This window comes from Osmia bicornis, chromosome 9, assembly GCF_907164935.1.
Source record: "Osmia bicornis bicornis chromosome 9, iOsmBic2.1, whole genome shotgun sequence".
NCBI classification, from domain to species: Eukaryota; Metazoa; Arthropoda; class Insecta; order Hymenoptera; family Megachilidae; genus Osmia; species Osmia bicornis.
The window spans coordinates 7,529,363-7,549,629 of record NC_060224.1 but is presented as its reverse complement, the minus strand read 5'-3'; the positions used below and the strand labels follow the sequence as shown (position 1 = coordinate 7,549,629).

Sequence of the window (20,267 nt, the reverse complement as noted above, 5' to 3'; positions counted from 1 at the left end):
GCGTCGCGCGACGTGTTTCGGAGTTCCTACGGGACGGTTGGCGAACAGCGTCGCGCAGGCATCGAGAGCAGAGGAAAGCCAGAGGGAGAAACGTAACGGACGCGACATAAGACCGGCTTGAACGAACGTAATGAGGTCACTCGTTATACGAGAGGGAAGACTCGAGGACGGAAGGAAGGTAGGCGATCGCAGACGAAACAGCGATAAGAGGAATACCGGCCGAACAGGCAGTATCGAAGATTTCGAAACGTACCTTCCTGCTGGAAAATACATTTACCTCCTCGGCTGGGTATCTCTTTCTCTGTCTAATAAACGGAAAGGTGATTCGACGAGAAATGCATGTAGCTACGAGGCGTCGCGGTCGTGGGAAGAAAAGGAGAAACGGAGTATGCCTCGTTCAAGAGCGCGGCAGTCTTTTCGGCCATTTTGATATCTAAGAAGCACTCTAGTCCGTCTTGTGGCCTGTCGATCTCCCTCCCTTCGATCTCTCTTCTCCGCGCCTCCGCAGTTTCGTCTATCTTTCTCTCACGCACCTACAGTTGCATACGATGACACGTGCACACGCGCGCGCGAGGGCACTCCTCTTTCCGTCTCTCTCTTCCCCTTGATCCTTTTCCTCCTTCCCTTCCAACCACTTCTCCCTCTTTCTTTCTCTCTCTCTCTCTCTCTCTCTCTTTCGCTACTTTTTCTCCCTCCCTCTCTCTCTCTTTCTCGCTCACACATATACACACACACTCTCCGCGTCTTTCCCCCTTCTCTGTCCATCTTGCTCCTTCCTCCTCCCCCTCTCGACGCCCCTTCCTTTCTTCCCTATCGGTGTGCCTGGCGCTCGCGAGCGCCAACCCGCTCACACGTACTCGCTCTTCTCACTCACACTGTGTCACGCGTGCATACGTAGCTACTGCATGTAAGTACGTAAGCTTACACGCGGGCCTAGCTGCATTTTCGTTTTATGACTGTTTTCCGACGTTTTTCTTGATGCAACGATTCGACGAGAATCAAAGAGAATAAGAATATGAAAAGAAAAAAAGAAAAAAAATAGGAGACGAAAGGAAAGGAAAAGAAAGCATCGCCGGTACTCACTGTCGCGACAGGAAGGAATCACGGGTTGCACTAGCTTCTTCTCGCGCGACGATCGACGATGTGCTTGTTCCTCAGAATCGTTCGTAGCGGCTCGCCACCACTATCGTGCCGAGCCGGCAGCCGCGCTCGACCAGCATCAGCATCTTCCTCGACATTTTCCTCCAAATTGATCGCCGAATTGTATTCACGCACCGTAGAGAAAGCGTAGACAAAGAACGAAACACTAACGACCGCGAAACGATTGACGGCCGCGAACCGACGACAAGGTCTTCCACGAGAAACTCTAGCTACGATCGTAGACTGACACGCGTACGAAAAAGGAGATGGAGCGCGAACTAACGAAATGGAATCGACGGTTGCACCGAACTCTCCAGTTGCACCGCCTCCCCTCCACCGTCTTCCTTCCACGCTAGGAGCCTGTTGCTCTCCTCGATTCGATCCTTCCGATCCTCTCGAGACTGCCGCTGCTTCTTTCACCCCTTTTCTTCTTTTATTTTTTTTCTTTTCTCCTCTGCCTCTCTTCTTCGTTTATCCGTTTCCGGCTCGACGAATTCGCCTCGACGACGACGGTTCGAGCGACGGAAAATTGAATCCGCGCGCGATTCGACCGACGAACCCCGCGTTTTCCAATCCGTTCACCAACGTACCCTTACGTTCGTATCCGAGTTCCGTTTCCCGTTCCCGGGGTTCACATCTCCCTTCTTTCGGAATCGTTCGTGTAAAAAAACTGAAACTTGTGGTCGGTTTGCCGGCGGCGTTCGGAGCAACACGCCGTAACCACGAGAACGGCGAGGAGAACGACGAGTTTACGCGACGAGGGCGTGAGTATCAACCGCGAATCGCGGCGCGCGTGCACAATAACAACAGCCCAGCACCAGCAGCAGCAGCAGCAACAACAGCAGCGACGATCACCACGACAACGATTCGTCTCGATCGACGGCACGAAACAACAACGATCCCTTATCCGTAACAACTTTCTTCTATTCGCGACGATCTCGTTCGTTTCCTCTTTATTTTCTCTCTCTCCGTTTGATTTCCTGTTGCGTTCTTGCGGTACACACACACGAGCAAACGAAAAACACGATCGTGATTCGATTTCTTTTTTAATTCAATCGGGTTTGTTACTTTTCGGCTTTCCTCTTCTTCTTCTTCTTCTTCTTATTGTTGTTGTTATTGTTGTTGTTGTTGTTATTCTTGTTCTTACTTCCGTCCGTCGTTCCCGTCACTGGCCTTGTTCTCTCGCGCGTTCCACGGGCGCACAAGCGAGAGGGAGACGAAGCGACACACGCACACGCACCACTTGCCCAGGTCTCGACGTTTGATCCGGCTCCGGATATGCGACGTTCGTCGAGTTGCATTGGGTCGCGCTGCGCTCCCGTAACTGCATCCGCGTCGGACGGTGCGGCTTGCGCGCTAGGAGCGCCGCCATCCAACCACCCCACCATCTTCGTCCCACCACCACAACCACCACCACCACCACCACCACCACTATCCTCCTCACCACCAACTCGCACCACTGCTATTACTACTACTACTACTAGCTAGTACTACTACTATTACCATTACCATTACTACTACTACCACTACCTTCATCAGTTTGTTGTGTTACGTTGTTCATCCACACGTTACCAACACGCGGGCACCACCTTCTTCTACTCGCTACCACACAACCACCGCTGGCTAATACCATCCTCGCTCTCATTGTCGTTCTACTCCTCGTTGGCGTCGCCGTCGCCGTCATATCCTCGTCGGCGTCGTCGTCGTCTTGGTAGTCGTACTTTCGTCGTCGTGTCGACGCTGTTACGACCACTACCATTACCTTCGCCACTGCCACCGCGCTGCACACGCACGATCGCGCCGGTCTACCTCTGCCACCAGCTCCGAGTAACACACACCGACCAAATCACGCACCTACAACCTTCCTTCTTTCTTCTAACGAATAGCCACCGAGAATCGCGAACCTTTGCACCATTGCACCGTTGTTGCGTTCTCATCGACCATCATCGACGACGACGACGAGCCCGTTGGCCCGATTCCGCTCTCCTTAAAGCGCGAAAACACCGACTCGTTGGTAACGATTCGCGAAACATTTCAGTTTCTATAAAACCAATTCGACGCTTTGTCTCTGAAAGTTACGGCAACGTTTCCTTTGTTTCGTTCTCGTACCTTGATTTACAGGCTACGTGTTGCGTTACTCGAAGACATCGGCTACTTACTATCTTTAGAGCTAACGCTTGCTCGTTTCGTAAAGCCACGATACCGTAGAGCGACGCGTACGGTACACCTTCGACTTCCCCGGAACTTGTTTCGCTCGCATTGCTTTGTCTTACGGTCATAGATCGCCTTAATGCATTCTTACATGCGAGTTTTATCGATTTCCTTGCCCCTCTGTCCCGCTTCGGGCATCAGAGTTTTCTTCGTAGAACGCAATCCTTCTAGAATCCAATTTAAGAATGGCTCATCGGGTTCTTGGAACGCTGACCGATCGAACCTCGTTTCCGGAAAGTCAGAAAATGGCGGGAATCGTTTGCCCGATCGACGTTTACCACGAATTTCAATTAGTTGCCTCGTTAGAAGCTGACAAAAGTGGCAAGATCGTTGGGTGCCATGGCGGAATGGAAGACGCGCGCGGCAGACGTTTGGTAACCCGTTCGATCTCCCCGCTCGCCGGTTCGCCCGTGCGTCGCCGTGGCCATGACACTTTTAATAGGAGACAATTCGATGCAGTTGCTGCTGCGATTTGAAATTTAAAAGCTAATCGCTGTGGCGCAGAGCCACCGCTAGTTTTTCTTTCGAGAAACGATCGAGATGTCTAACCCGCTGCACCCTTTCAAAGATCACGTTCGCGGACGGAACGTCTATTAATTTATTAACTGAAAATATACCTGCAACGTTTTCTCTTGCGCTATCGTAAAATCTCGTTAAATTGACCGTGAAGTTCTCATTAATGGCTGCATAATCGCGTACGATATAAACGCGATTATAACTTTTACCCGGTCGCGCGTAATCTGTTCCCTCGTTTCTTACTCGCCTCGCGTAATATCCCGAACTCCCTTAACGGACGCGTTTTTTCTTCTCTCCAAGTACCCTTCGAGCCCTACAAATCAATTTCGCAGATGATAAACGTTCGCGTATCGTCTGGTCGGATAACCGAACATCGAAACCGCCTTCTATCTATCTATTTATTAGTCTATCTTATCGCGACGCGAATGTATTTTTTTTTTTTTTTTTTTCTACGCACCGTTTCAAACTTTGCGCAAGACCAATCGGAATAACGCGACGCGGAGAGCGGCAGACTCGTGGAATCGAGTTAAGGGGCGAAGGGAAGAAGGCAAGCGGACAGAAAACGGAGAAGGGGATCGCGAGCGTAAAAGTGGCGATCATGACGGACCTTGAGGCGGACAGATGGTTTAGAAATTCGTTAGATAATCTTGGGACACCGCACCGTGTGCTTCGGCTTTCAAGATGGCAGTCGAAAGTGGCTGATTAGATAGGACTGTTCGAGTCGACGCCTTCCCGGTCGATTTTTCCCAACCGCGACGTGTCGATTCTCGCGAAATTCGTGTGTTTTTCCGCGGATGCGTAATCGTCGAGTAGTAGGGGCGCACCTTTTGATAGTAACGATATTGCACGTATACTTGACATTAAATTTTCCGCTGGCCTTCTAAGCAGCGCGCCGTTAGCCGGCCTTTCTCTTTGCGGGCCAATGTCTACCGATGCGACGCCATTCCGTTTCCCGCTCCAAATTCTCCAAAACGACGCGGTGCGATATTAAAAAGCACACGCTCGTAAAATTCATAGTTCCTCCGGTTTATTAATTTTACTCGTGCGAGTTCCTCTCCGCAGTCTGACGAGAGCCACTCCATCGACGGGTGGCAGAGGAGGTCGGATACACGCGTGCACGAGTATACGTACGTCGATGCCACGTGACGTCTAAATTCAGTCGGCCATTTTGGAGCATGATTCATTTGTTTAGAATGGGTCGGATAGGAGTAGGAGGCGGAGCCACGCTCACGAAATCTTCACGAACGGTTTTAGATTCGAGTCGGACGCCCCGAGCACCGTCACTTTCGTGGATGCCGATTTTTCTTACAGCTCTTCCGTGTTCGATTTCACCGAATGGAAGTTGTGTAAATCGCGGCAACAGCATCGGAGATGCAGTTCGAATCGAGTCTTTATCTCGGCGTCGCGTTGACCCTCGGTATACGAACCTTCGCAACGAATTTCGCGCCCTCGAACCGATCGTCCAGACGGGAACGAGCCGTCTCGGCTCGAGCCGCATAGCCGGGATCAAGGAGCGCGACAAGGTTACGAACTATACGTTATTCCCTCGAAAAGGTGCATGCATTATTTATCGGGCCGCGAATAAAATGAAAGAGAAGAGGAAAAGAAGACGAACGGCACGGGAGACAATGACGATCTTATCGGTACTACGCGTTATCGAGTCCAACGGAGCGTGTTTATATTCGCAATCCTTTCTCCGCTAATGCTCGTGACGATGTATTCAACATCAAAATATTTGCCGTTAATTTCTGTTCTTCCCTAAAATCAGCTGATAGGGTTCGACGAATCGAGAGAAAGTTTTGTTGAAAGCGAAAGGCGCAGGTGAGAAAGGCGTGCACCCGAGGGGAACGCGTCCTCCATCTCGCTCGTTTCCTCGAAGGAGCGTTGCCGAAACTCCGAATGGCGGAGAAGCATGGATGGGCCCCAAGGTCAGTGGCAGTGGGTCAGTCGGACCAATCGCGTGGCTGCTACGGCGAAGGTCGCGCCGAATTCGAAGCGCGCCTCGAGAGGGGAACCGAACGAAGCCAAAGCGAAACGCGAAACGCGAGGCGAATCTTTCGAGGACAGCCGGCCAGCCTCCTCCTCCTCCTCCTCCTCCGGCTGTTGGTCGTTCGTTTTCGTTGTGTCCGTCGAAGCGTCGTGACGTAGCCGTCTCGTCGCGTCGCGTCGCGCGTGCACGAGCGCGCCTTCATTCCGGTCTCGAGTCTGTACAGGAAAAGCGAACGGATAGGCCGGTGTATCCGAGCCGGCCTTGACCGTATCTCCTCTTATCGTCGCGCACGACGGTTCGCGATCGACGCCCGACGTCACGTTACCCGTCCCGAAGAAGACGACGGTGCACCGCGCCGCGCCGCGACGCCGGTGCACTCGCCTACGCGTGCACGCATCTGCAAAGCGAATCGGTATCGCGACGCGTCACCGTTTCCCGCCGAGTTTGCCACGATCGCGGAAGGGAAGGGAGCGGGGGCAGCCATTTATACGTTACAACGAGTAGCTCTGTTAATTCAATTAGAAGAGACTCCGATTCGTTTCGCGCGACGCGATCGAAACACGGCGATCGTTTGTATCGCGTAGGATTCTGGTTTGGACCATTAACTTTGCTCTCCGCACAGAACTTTCCACGTCGGCAATTACTTCAATTAATTTCTCCCGATAATTGTGTCGATTATGCAAATTACGTGGTTCATTTTATTAGTCAGCGATACGGGTTATCGGTAACGAGTTCGCGTGCCATTTTCAGACGGCACCGATCCGTGCAATTTTTTCGACGCCGAAGCTTGACTCTTTCGTCGAGAAACGAGCAAGGTACGCTGACACAGCGAATAATGCGCGCATAAACGCCCGCTAACGAACCAATGTTTACTTCGAAAGCCGTTGTAATTGTTCTTACGTAATGCTTGCACGGTATTCGCACGAGTAACCGACCAACGAATCCTCGCCTTTCTCCGACCGGCGAGATTAACGCGACGACGCCATTGTACGTGTATCCCCTCGGCGAAAGATTCGAACGAAAATATCCCCGCGACGCGGTGCGGAGCGGAGCGGCGCGAAAGAAACCTTGACCGTGATCGAATCGCGAGCGAGTTCGCGTTGAACGGGTCGAGAAACGAGAGATGGTGGACGCGTTGTCCTAACGGGGAGATCGAAATCGTCCAGAACCGATTCGTACGGTGTTTGTAAGCAGACAGAAAACGTATGGTTCGCGGTAGCGAGTCAGCGAGCTGACTCGCCTGTTGCATTCAAATCGCTTGGAAGATCGTGAGACCGAGGGCGGTGCATGGAAAGCGTCGAATTCTAGCCGCGATTTGCAAGGAATGCCGCTGGAAAAGGTTCCCCATAATTTCTACGTGGATACGAGCGGAAAAATCTTGCTCGACGCCTTTGGATCGATTCCAGTTTTAGTATCGTCGAGGAAATAGAGAAATTAAACGGAGGGTATCGCGTTTAATCGAGGTTGACGGCGATAGTCGAAACAGCAACAACGATTCCAATGAGTTTCCGAGCGAAGCCGGTAATTGGTGTTTTAAACGCGGCCTTGGGAAATTCGGGATTCGCTCGGTCGTGGCACGAATACGAAGAACGAGCGGGTGGGAAAGCTCGTCGTCGGGCCATATTTTGGCGATACCTACTTGTTGCGCGAGCAACGAGCCACGAACCACGGGTTGGTACATATGTACAAGGTGGCATCTACATACCGTAGTAGGTGCAGAGTCGACATCGGGCCAGCCAGCGCTTGGCACAGGTACAAATAGAGTCAACGACCGGGACTCGAAATAATTTCGCTGTTTCTTCGATACGTAAATCGATACAGACGAACAGACGACAAGAATTCGAGTGGATGAGTTTAACGCGATACGATCCTCGGGCTAATTTGTCCGAAAAGACTCGATTAACCGCGTTTAACGATTGTTAATTAACGAGCAATTTCCCGAGAATCATCGAGTAGGCCAAAAACAGCCTTCGGCCTGTTTAATTCAGCGGAAATTCAATGCAACGCGAGCCTGATTGTAGCTTTGACCAGCTACCATCGAGCTATTTTATTCCCGTGTCGATTTTAGTAACGTTTGCCTGTAATTCCCTCTGCCTCTCTCTCTGTAATGTAATTACGCCTTTTGGATAATTGGTCTAACGATAATTTTGTTAAATATTTTCGATAACGTGAATCGACGCGGTTGAAACTTGCGCGAAATTTATCCGATTTATCCGTAATCTGGCGTGCGTGCACGATGAAACTGGAACGTGGTCTGTGCCACGATAATGGAAACACGGAAAATGTTACGTTTCGCAGCCCTCTAATATCACCACGGCTCGTTGAAATTCTGACTCGCCAGGATAACGAGAGAATTCGACAAATATATTCCCTGGATTTTTCGCTCGAGCTGGCTGGCTGGCTGGCAAACTGTTGCCGTGACATTGGACGATCGAGGTTATATAGTTGGTACATAAGAGAGGGAGGGCGGTAGAGCTATGTACCGTACTAGGTTCCATGTATTTCGGGGGTGGCTACGTGCTAGTCTACGAACTACCCCCACTTGGTGCAACTTGAAAAATTTCGGGGGTAACTGACTGCGCTTTAAAAGCGGCTGCTGGTGCTGCTGCCGCGTCAGCTGCCGCCGTACTCTCTCCAGTCGACCTATATACATTCGGCTACGTTATATATGCACCTACATACATACTAATACCTAGTATGCACCCACCACGTAGCCAACGGCGTCGATATAAACGCGGTTACTACTTGTTGCTCTAGTCCCAGAAACTGAGAGTGCCCCTCTATCATTTTGGACCTCTCTCTTCTCTGTGCCCGATGCGGGACAGCGTCTCTCAACTTTTACGATGATAGTTGCTTTAAACATACCGCGTATTAATTTTTTGTGCGATAAGAGGAAAATAGCATTGGTCTTAATCTTCATTGAATCAAAGGAGAGGACACGCCTTTCGTTTAACGGTGGCCTCTGCTTGTCGAGTTGTCTCGCATCGGATGCATCCGATATGCATGCAGACACCGAGACGCCTGCACAGCGTCGTCTACACGCTGGGTATTCGGCTTGCATCCACCGACGAATGCACACAAGAGTATGTTGGGTTGTCGCGCACAAGCAAGTACGCCGGTACGTTATAGTGAATGTTCGAAACTTGCCACGTGTTTGATCGTGTGCGTGTATGCACAACATTTGCACGCTCGTATACTGGAGCAGACTGCAGACGTGCACGTAGCAGGAACGCGCGCATGGATGCGCGCAAATGGCTCGCTTGCCCGCCTGCATCGGTGCATTCGGATCCGAGCGTGTGTGCGTGCACGTGCACACTGTGTACACTGAAGAGCACGTGTGTGTGTGTGTGTGCGTGTGCCGGTGCAGCCGGCTGCGCCGGCTTGTATCGCTGCGAAACGCGATGTGGAACACACTCGCTCTCGATGGGTCACTCTCACTCTCTCGGCCGAGAGGGAAATTTGGCAGCTGTTTTAAAGCCGGCTAACTGGCGAAACTACCGACCCCACCTCTCTTTAGCCCGGCTCCTTCCATCCCCCTTGTTCGCCCCCCTTTCGCTCTCTTTCCTCCCCGTTGCATGCCGCCTCCGGCAGCCCTCTTTACCCCTGTCGCTCGATCTTTCGTCGCTTTTACTCCTCCCACCGAGCACCGCTGCACTTTGCCAGCTTTCGGCACTTTACCGCTCTCCTTCCTTTTGCACCCCCTACGACTACTTTCCTTTTTCAGAAATTTCGCCCTACGCGTCGCGTGGTTGCGGCGGGCTGCAACCACGACTTTTTCGTCGTTCGTTCGTTCGTTCGTTGTTCCCATCCAGTTTGACTCTTCTCTTTTTTTCTTTCCCCTCGCGTTTCGAAACGCTCTTCTATAATGATCCAACGCGTAGGTATCGATCCTGGGGATGGTATTTTTAAGAACACACGGCGAACACATGGAAAATATCGGAGCGCGAGGAGCGCAGGATGGCAAAAAGTTGGATGCGTGCGACGTACGAGTCGCATCGAACAAGCTGGGTTCGGCAGCGGATGCACCGTGTACGATTATTCGCGCTCGCGTACATCGGTGCGCGTAGCACGCACACGACTCGCAAGGTTCTTCCTTCCTTTTTCCTCCTTCTGCCGTTTCTTCTCGCTTTGATGCACTCCACTTTCGTACCACTCCTCCGCGGCGGACTCGTCGAACGTGGCGTTGCTTTTTTACCACACTGACCTGGGTTAACTCAGCGTGCAGTGCCGAATAATAAAACCGACGAAACCACTGGACCCCCCGCCACCCTCTTCCTCCATTCGTTCTTTCTTTCTCCTCGTCTCTCTTTCCCGCTGCCTGCATACAAAAAGCACCGTATGCACCGGGCTTCGCGGTATGTTGGAGCGTGCGTCGCGGTCACCTACACAGCCGAGGCTGAACGCGAACACGCTCGAACCCACTCCGCCCTCCAGCCGAATATAAATGCGACCGTGTGCACTGGTGCATCGCACGACTCGGCTTCGTGTTGGTAGAATGCACCGAGTGGCACACAAACGATTCAGTCTCGAGGGCAGGGCCACGGTCACCCGAAAATACGGCTGCCTCTGGGAGCTCTCACTCTCGTTCGTGTTCCCGTTCGCCCTCTTTCCTTCTCTTCTTCCCTCTGCATCACTCTCCGTCACTCTTTCACTCCATCTCTTCTCTTCCTTTTATCTTTTTTGGTTTTACTCTCTCTTCTCCTCCCGTTTGCCTCGTTGCCTTTCAATGGTCCACACTCTCTGTATTCGTACATTGTACGCGCTACTGGTTGATTCACGAAACGCGATCTTTTCGATTATTCATCCTAATAAATTCTATCCATTTGTCGTACCCTATATTCGAAAGATTTCCACGTGATATCTTTCGAAGACGTTGCGAAACCTAACGTTATTCCGATGCGGGCATAACCGAGACCATATTTTTTCCCTAAAATATACCGTTAGCAACGAATGACAATCTGTCAGAGTACCCGTGATGCCACGAGGGGGTGAAATGTAGTCACGGTAGGAAGGTGGAAGAACGGTCCAGCAGCGTGGTGATTACGCGCTCGAGGCGGTCTTGGAACAAAGCGCCCTCTGTCCTAGCGAATGCGACGACCTATCCCAATGGATGACGGCACACACGCAGGCACGCATGCGAGCGCGTGTGTGTCCTGTGTACGCGCGAAATCGGCGGATGTGCTCACGAGCAGCCAGGCCATTCGCCTAACCTGCAACGTAGGCGCAAACATCGAAAGGAAGTACATCATCGATCGCGTTGCATCGAACGACAACCTAAAACTTTGCTCCTGACTCACCCGGGACAGTCAGGTGAGTCAATACTTTACTCGCTGCGATAATGAGCGAGCGCGGATACCTACACTCGAGACGTTGATGCGTCGAGTCAACGACGATGCAACGCGATGCAGAATTTTATCTGTCCACGATGTCGGTGCATCGCGTTGTCGAAATCGGTGTCTTATCTACTCCCCGTCTGCGAACAGCTTGCGTCGATCGAACTGAAATATCTGCACGGCGAATTATTCGAGCGGAAGAATGCGTCTCGTTCGATGCAAATAGGAAAGTTGCAGCAAAATACTCACCGACTTCCTTCGTTGTATGCACAGCTGCGTGCTTCAGGCTGATCGTTCTCGAAAACAGGGCGTTCCTCTTCCCGTAAAATTCCACGTTTTTCACGGTGACCGCGAGCTTTTGACCGACCTAGTCGTGTTAACCTCGTACACTGCTGCTCGATGTCACAGGATCACGATAATCACGATCCTCTATCGATCGGTCGATCGACACACGAGGTAACGAAAACGACAAACGAATGGACACCGCGAAGAGACGAGCCTTGCTCGCATCGGCCTCCGAGATTCCCGCCGCCGCGACTTGTTTTCGTTTCTCCGTTTCACAGAGTTTATTGTTTTCAATGTAAAGGTTGATTTATGCGTCAGATTGGTTTATCGGTAGCACTCGCCGCGTTTCTGCACTCTCGAACGCGGTAAACCAATTGTTACGGGTTATTCACTTCCAAACGCTCGACCGTGAAAACAAACCGCGACCGATTTCGCTAATCGCTCTCGTTTGCTCGCGAGCAACAACCATGCGTATTGCAACGCGACAGCGCCGAAATCTAACAAGTTGCAACCAATAAGAAACTGCACTATGATTGATATCGCACTTTAAGTACCATCCGATAAACGATAAGAATCGGCTGGTAAAAAAAGGGTTATCTCAACATCCGATAATTTTTCACCAGTTTGATAATCGTTTGTTCGACGCGACTTTTTACACGAAACACGCACCACGAGATAATCAAGCAAATTTTTTCGCTCCTGCTTCGTTGAGCGAAATGAAGAAAGCAGACGGAGAAATGGCGCGATCGTCGAAATCCGAGAGCTAGAGTTCCCTCGAATCAGCTCGAAGATCGTCGTCAGCGATCTTAACGTTGCAAACACACGCGCTCCACGAACAACACACTTTTTATTCGTCGGCTTAAACCCTTCTTTTCTTCTTCTCTTCTGTACCAAACTGTACCCAGTTGCCACGAAAATGGCCCGTTTCGGAAGCGCCGAGACGTCGGGGTGCTCGAACTCGTCGGCCGTATCGCGCTGCACACCGCGGAAACTGCAGCTAACAACGTGGAAAGTGCACTCTAAGTGCCACCCGCGAACCTGATTCGCCGGCTTTGCTTAAAGTGTCTGTGTTTCGCTGACTCGGACATGTTGTTCCGTACTGGCCGTCCGCGCGTTCCGTGCATCCAGATAACACCCGTCGATTCACTAACCTACCTCACTCCTCCGCTACAGGCCGTTCCAAATTCAGCCGATCGCGCCTCCAGCGGTTACTTCTTTTTGCTACTCGATTTTCGTTACGACTTCGCGTCGCCTGCCGATCTTTGACTTTGACAAATTTTCAACTTCAATAACGAAGCTCGATAGAATTGGAAAATCAAATCTCTGAAAATTCAAGTTCCCTTCCTTTCCTGATATTGCGATTCCATTTTTTTGTCCGTCGTCGATCATTTATCGATGACATTATTTCGGCTGAAACGCAGAGAGTCAAGGGACAAAGAACGCTTATTTACTCGATACTAATAAATTTCGTGCGTCGATGACACGTTCGAAGGAGGAAACAAAAAACAACGATGATACGTTTCAAGGATACTTTGTATTGTTATTGGCGGTTGAACACGATTTCGTTTTACCCGGGAACGATAGTGAGTCCCGGGCGAAACGTACGGAGAGACGATTAAAAGACTTATCGATAATCTCACGTAGACCATCGCCGCGTTGCACCGCGCTGCACCGCGCCGCGTCGTAAATCGAACAATTAAAAATCGATCGAGCGATAAGGTCGCCGCGAGCGTAAACGATCCGCGGGGCTCGTTCGTGTTTGTCTCGTCGTTGCTTTTCTCGAAAGCGAGCATACAGACTTTTATCGGTATCCGTCGGCCCGCCAAAATACGCTCGTTATCTGCCAGCAGCGAAGAGGTACTCACGTGTCCGCCGTCCGATAAGATTGCATTATTCCGTCGGGACCGGCATGCCTCGAATTAATTATACTACGAATAAAACACGCGACTCCACCCGACCCCACTGCCCCCCTACCCTACTACCGGTGCACCATACTGCACCGTTTTGCCGACGCATCTCCGAAGCGATCGTCGTAAGCCAGATTAATGGAATTCTATCGAGAACAGACGGCCGCGTCATTGGCCGCGCGTCCGAGAGACGACCTTATCGATACGCTATTTCGGCGATGATAACGTCGCCTCGACGACACGCGCGTACCGTCGCTTTGTCAGGTGTGCGTGCATCGAGAATTCCCGTTGCATCAAGATCGATCGATTCTTAGACCTTCGAAATCCATGTTGCTCTCGTGTGTTTCGTCTCCCAGATCTCTGGATCGATTCGGCTCATCGCGGCGGATCTAGGTGCATACGTTTAGACCGAAACAGGAAGCGGCTTCGATTCGATTTGCGAAATCTCCCGTGGATAACAACGATCAGCTGTGTCTCGAGGATGCTAACGCGACTGCACTCGAAACCTCTTTTTTTTTCTTTTCTTTTCTTTAAAACGAGAAACTGGTTTCCTCGTTGATAGGCCGTTGCATCGCCTCCCACGCGTACCTCGTACTCCGTTACTTCGTCCGAGAACCGCTTTCGCGTTCGTTTCACGGATACAAAAATAAATCGTCCTGCCACGAATGTCTGAACGATCCTTTCCATCCGATCGTACCGATCGTCACGCATAATCGATGCAGATAAAATTTCAAATATTCCACACGAAATGCAGTTCCGCGTTCAAAACGGAGCAACGGCACTGGCAGCATCGAGATATCGTGCCAGTAGCAGGCATAATTAGGCTCGCGTAATTAGTAGCCTTTTCGGCGAATTCCTGCAATCGCGCGCAATCGATCCGGCGAAAATGTATTTATTAACACCCTGTATATCTGCGACGATCGTCTAGACGTCGCAGTTCTGTTTGTTCTCGAGAGGGTCCCCGATCGCGCCTTAAATTCAGTTTTATCTCGTCGCTCTCTCCGACTCCCTCCCTCCCTCCCTCCCTCTCTCTTTCTTCCCCCCTGGCTCGTTCTCTGTCCGTTTTGCGACGTCTCTGTCGGCTGCCGTCGAATGTCGCGCATGAATCGACCGATAGCAGCTGGCCTCGCTCGCACGTCTAAACGGGGTAAACGAACTCTTTGTACCGCTGAGTGGGGCACCGAATTGCCAGCCCAAAGTGCATCCGACGATAACGCGGCCCGATATTATGCTGGTTTCGCAGCGACGAAAGGCGAGGCACGGTTCCTTCCCAATTTTTTCGTACCACCGTTCCGTCACAACTGATTCTTTGATTCTTCTACGAAATCGGCAGCTCGCGTTTGATACTTGATGAAAAAACTGAGCGATATTTGCATGCACGATTACAATCTAGTACACGATAATAAGAATGACTAAGTTCTTTTTGAAAGAAGTCTGTTTATTTGTTCGAGCAGCTGGTTTGACGGCTAATCGAAAGACGTAACATTAATTGGAGGCAGTTTTTTCGTTATCACTGACGCGAAACAGGCGTCATTTCTCGATAAGAGATTGGGAGGTTTCGTTTCGGAAACGTCATAAAACACGAGAATCTCGCGGCTGTCTAGCCAGAGTGAAACGGACGAAAGATTCACGGTATTGTTAAGATTCTGCTCGCAGATCGGCCGGCGAGTTTCTTGCTCGGTACGTCGACCGATTTCTCGGCGCATCGCATCGACTGCTCGAGGAAACGACGATCGGCACCTTTGAGAAATACTCGTGAAAAGAGGTAACTAGATAGAGCGAAAGAAGGACGGGCATAGAATAGGAGAGATCTTTGCTCGTTAGACATCCGGTCGCTACTGTTTTCGCCTAGGATGAAACACGCGCGCTAGAATCTCGCCAATTCGCGTCCACCGGCTAATCCGGCGAACAAGTCGCCTGTTCGTGCGAGTTTTCAGCACGAGTACATACCGGTCATTCAGGTTAACGTGTCACTCGATACCCCATTACTTATCGATACCCCGTGGATTCCCTCCTTCTATTCGAGAGTCGAGCCTCGGCGCCGACCTGCAGATCCGGGAGCGAAATTTCTTCGAAAGTTACGCGCCTGTCTCTCCCGAGGAATCTATCGGTGCAATAATCCGGCATACCTGCGTCGCGTCGTAGACCGTTTCAAAGATTTCCACGAGGATCGTCGTCGACGGGAAACTCGAACGACGACGAGGCGAAACGGTGAACGGATAAACGGAAAGATAGGAACGTTATCGCGGGGTGGGAAAAGGGTTGGTCGAAAAATTCCGTATCCGTTCGAAGCGGTTTCCGTGATGCGTTCGCGTGTTCCTGGTGGTAGGAGGTCCTTTGCCTTCTCACGATGGCGATGGCTGTCTCTCCGTTGCCGCAAAAGCAAGATAACCGGAATACAGGTTTCTCTGCGGATAGAGTTGTGCCGTGACGACGACGCGAAATGGTAGGGGGTATACCGGTAGAGATGCTAATGTCGGCCTTGTGCCACATACCCGTGCTCCTGGTGCCCGTCCACACGCACTTACACCACTTTGCGATCGTGAGTATCGACGAGCGAGAGCACGCGTTCGCACTCCCTCTCGTCTACAGGGACCGCTCTGTGTTCTCCGCACACGCTTCTGCCCACTTCCATAGCAAGCTTCTGCAATCTGAACGACCGAACGACCGTACGACCGTTCGGTCGAACGAGGACCGGTAGCCACGGTACGCACTCGAACGAAACGAAACGCAACGAAATGCAACGCATCGCCGGTTCGTCCTCTCTTCTTTCGGCCCTGCGCTGCTATAGTTCACTTGATCATTTTCTACGCGTTTTTTAATCGCGTCGCTATAAAATTTCACGAGAGCTCAAATAATATTTAGCTGGCGTAGACGGGAGGATACGCGTTTGGAGGAAAGAGATCGAAGCGGATGTATCGGCGTACATTTTTCCTCGGTTCGTCATTAGATGGAAAAGCCTTGAATTACGTAAACGCCGATAGGATTCGAAGGGGAGGGCGTACGGCACGGCGCGGCCGTGCGAACGAGAAAAATCGTCGCGTTCGTCGTGGTGGCCGTAAGAGGCCTGGTTAAACTGGCTGGTTGGTTGCCGCGACGCATTATCGCGAGCACCGATCGCAATTTCATCGCTGGCAAGAAAGAAGGTTAGGCCAGGCCAGGCCTCGGTATAGGTTAGGCACGGAGCGCGTTGTATCGCGCGAAAATCGCGTGAAAAACTAGCTGTCCTAGAAACGAACTGGCCAGTCAGTGGCACAACCACTGCTTACTCGTACACGCGCTCGCACGAACACAACACCGTTCAATCCACGAACGAGCGTTAACGGCCGCTTCGTTCTCATCTAAGCCTCGTTAAACCAGAAGATTCCACGACGAATTCGATTTCCTTAGCGAACCTGTTAACGCGGATGTCTCAGGTTCTCGGGGAAGCCAGACCCCTCTCGCGATATTCTTAGGCCGCCTCGGTTCAACGCGCGTTTCACAGCGCACCGGTAAAAATAATTACGCTAATGCGCTCCGACTCGATTTCCGATGCACCGTTGCGTAATTAAAAAGGAAAAAGAAAAGGGTAAAGAATAGGCGCGCGTTCGAGGCTAGGAGCATCTCTGGTTGAAACCGTGCTCGATTCAGATCAATTTAGGCCACCTGACCCGATCGTTTATTTGTTTATTTACGCGAGCGCGAAAAGGGAGTGTCGCCGACTGTTTTATTGAAAAATAGTAACGACGCTCGAAACCGCGAACGCCTCTCGTCGTCGTTGAACGGTCAAAGTGGTCGCGTAACTCGTTACGCCACCCTTTTTTTCTCCCTTTTTTCCAATGACGCGAAAGTAGGTATCTATCGGTGGCTGGTAAGGCTGCAGAAAATAACCTTTGGAACCTGTTGAGATTTTCCATCGTCCTCCGATCTTCTGTACCGGTGCCAATCTTCTCGGTAATCGCGTTACGAAATGCCCTTCACAGGCCGCGCATCCAATTTCTCGAGGCGCTTCGTGACACCGTGACTCCTCGCTCTCGACCTAGTCTTCGATTCGAACCGAGCGATTTAAACGTCCGCGAACGACGTCCCATCGATTCCTGGATCATTTGAAAAACCTCGATCGCGAAAAAATCTCGCCCCTGGCTATGAATTCTCCGAGATGCCACGTAAACAGTGAATCAATCGTTCCCCGCTCCGCCGATCGAACGCCTAACGTCCGCGTTGTGTAACAGGTAATTTTAGGAAGTCACTTTTACGACGCATTTTACACTACAAGTCCGCGGACACGTTACGTAATTTGTTTTGCCGCGAAATTTTACCGCGCGTTGAAAACCTTGCGCATCCGATACGAGAACGTTATCGCATCCAGCTCAACCCTTGTCCAAGGTGCAACGAAATTCGAGCGGTGCAATTAAGAGGACCTTGATGATGTTTTCATTTACCGAGCGGCCGAGTCAGGTGTAAAGTTTGAATCGTAGAACGGAATCGCGGAAGCGGCGCGTTCCTCTTACTTCGAACTGGGTAGCCTTCGAAACAGGCAAAGATCGATGGCTTTCCCCGAGCGAATCCAAAGTCGCCGTTCGATCGTTCCGCGCGATGCCGAAGATTTATAACAGCAAGACGAGCGACGATCATCGCGTCGCAGAAGTTAATCGTATTCGAAATTAATCGAGCTGCTTCGAAGAAAATCGTGGCGAGCTAAGAGATAAGGGACATTTTCCTCGACGAGCCGCGGTTGTCGAGACTCGTTTTTGGATGGCGCGAGCTTAGGAAAGCGATAAAAGCGTTAGAAACGATGAGTGTGGGTAGCATGGTGGATTTATTACGCGGATGCCAGAGGATCACGCGGCCGGCTTCGCGCAAGTAATAATCTTCGAGTGTTCTCTAATGCGAGTTGGAACCGGGCGGCCTCCAACAGCCTGAATTCGTCCCCCTTTCCCCGGTTCCTCCCGCGTCCCCTCCTTTCGACACCAGAGACGGCCATCTTGCTTAGACACGACCGGCGTGTGCACTGCCGAATGCCGCCATGCTAACGCGACAAAGAAACTTCTAACTCGAGTTGTCGTAGGTTGTCGGTATCGAGCACCAGAGGGGCCTTCATTCCATCTCGCATCTATCTCCTCCGTTTCTTCGCTTCTTACTTCTTGCTCCTTCTTTCTTACTCCTCTTCTTCTTCCTCCTTTCTTTCGTTCGTTCCTCCGACTCCGTGTATGCCGAGAGAGACGTCGACCACTTCAAGGACGACGATCGGCACGATCGATCAAGCTGCTGGATCGCTCTGTGCTAACTCCGCGACCAAACGGTGTCCCTGTCTTTTTCTCTCTCTCCCGAATGTTTCTCGTGATCTCGTTTCTTCTCTCGCGGTAGATCTTTGAAAGCTCCATTGTAACGCCGTGGATCGCGATCGAGCGTCTCCTAATTCGCCGTGGAAACCTTCTTCGACGAGCAAGTTTCTCGGATAAATCCTTCGGTGAAAGTGGCGTCGCGCGTTAATTACTCATCGCGTCATCGCTTCTATCAGCGCGACGAGAAGTTAAAGACAGTCGAATAAATGAACCGTAGGGAGGATTTATCTGTAATTCGGAAATCGAGAATCGAGATCGCGATCTTGGCGTGGCGGGATTTACCGCACTCGTTACCACGAGAGTCATCCGCGATACCTACTTTCTCGCGAGTATCTACTTGTTCAATTATCCGTCTGAATACGTACACTAGTAGACGTAGAATGAATTCCCTCCTGCCTGTATTTCAACCGCCATTCTAGCATCATTTTGATCCGTCGATTATCATTCGGATAAGATTTGAAATTCGCTATCAAGGTCCGAGCGGCGTGCCATTGCGCGCCAGAAACAACATCCATTGTTTCGCTTTATAGGTAGTTACTTTGTCTACGCGGCGCATCGCGTTGCCTCGAGGTTTTACAAGTATCGGAGTCGAGCGGTTTGTTTCGATCGTCGAGACCGCGACGATTTTCGGATCGAAATCGAGGTCGGCTTAAACGAGAGTAGAAGCGTAGGACAAGCGGAAGGAAGAGACGCAAGCGAGCGAGGCTGGTTCGCGTGCGTTCGATATAACGCAACGATCGACAAGCACGATTGTTCTTGGTTCACTCGGCTATCGCGGAAAATAGCGGCCGGTTAGTTTCGGAGCCGTTTCAACAAAGGCGACTCCGCTAGCTGGCTAGCTGTTCGACGCCGGGCATCGACGGAAACTCGACGCGCGTGTCCCCTTTATTTTTAATCTTTGCTTTAAATCACCGAGCCGCGCGCTTGCTCGCTCGCTCGCTCGCGACACGCGTCGATGTTGTATTCGCAAATATCGATTCTGAAAAGCGTCGAACAATGCCGCTTATTTTCTGTTTTCAATGGCCATTGTGTCAGCCGTTGCTGGACAGCGAAACCCTCCTCTTTCTCTTTCGTCCTCCTGTCTCTTATTCGCCCTTGCATTTAGTGCACCAAACTCCTCTCCTTTTCGCGGAGGCCCAATCAAGCTACCTCGTTTGTCAGTTACGAACTTTCAATTTTTCTTTTTTTTCTTTCTACCGCTTAGACAGTCTTTCGCGAAAGCGATACTTCTGAATTTAATTATGAAACCTTAACGAAGAATATTTCCTAACGCTTGACTGATGTCGGCGTTAATCGACATCGAAACCTGCTTTATGTTAAACGGACGAAACGATTGCTATGGGGTAAGCGTTGCGAGCGCGAAACCGTGTCAACGATGCAGCTTCAATGGGTTGGGTCTTTGACAAATTTGATCTTTGATAACCGAAAGCGGACAGATTGAATCGAACGCGGGAGACACGCGTATGCATGCTGCAGTCAGTAACCAGCCGTTAAGTTGCAAATGAACGCTAGCTATATTACGAAAGCGATGCAGTAACCAAACGATGCTGTAGCGCGTAAA

At 51.1% G+C, this 20,267-nt stretch overlaps 1 protein-coding gene across 3 annotated transcripts in view; it reads right to left on the bottom strand.

The window, feature by feature from the left end:
• The window catches only part of LOC114875120 (mushroom body large-type Kenyon cell-specific protein 1), a 71,412-nt gene extending 58,843 nt beyond the window's left edge, over positions 1–12,569 (bottom strand). For 2 of the 3 annotated variants that reach the window (XM_029185064.2, XM_029185066.2), the window contains exon 1: positions 1,084–2,499. The gene's annotated coding sequence lies outside the window, so the exon portion shown is untranslated. Of the gene's footprint in view, positions 1–1,083; positions 2,500–11,439 lie in introns of those variants that run through there. The other variant, XM_029185065.2, reaches the window with a different exon arrangement.
• Between the last annotated feature and the right edge of the window lie 7,698 nt (positions 12,570–20,267).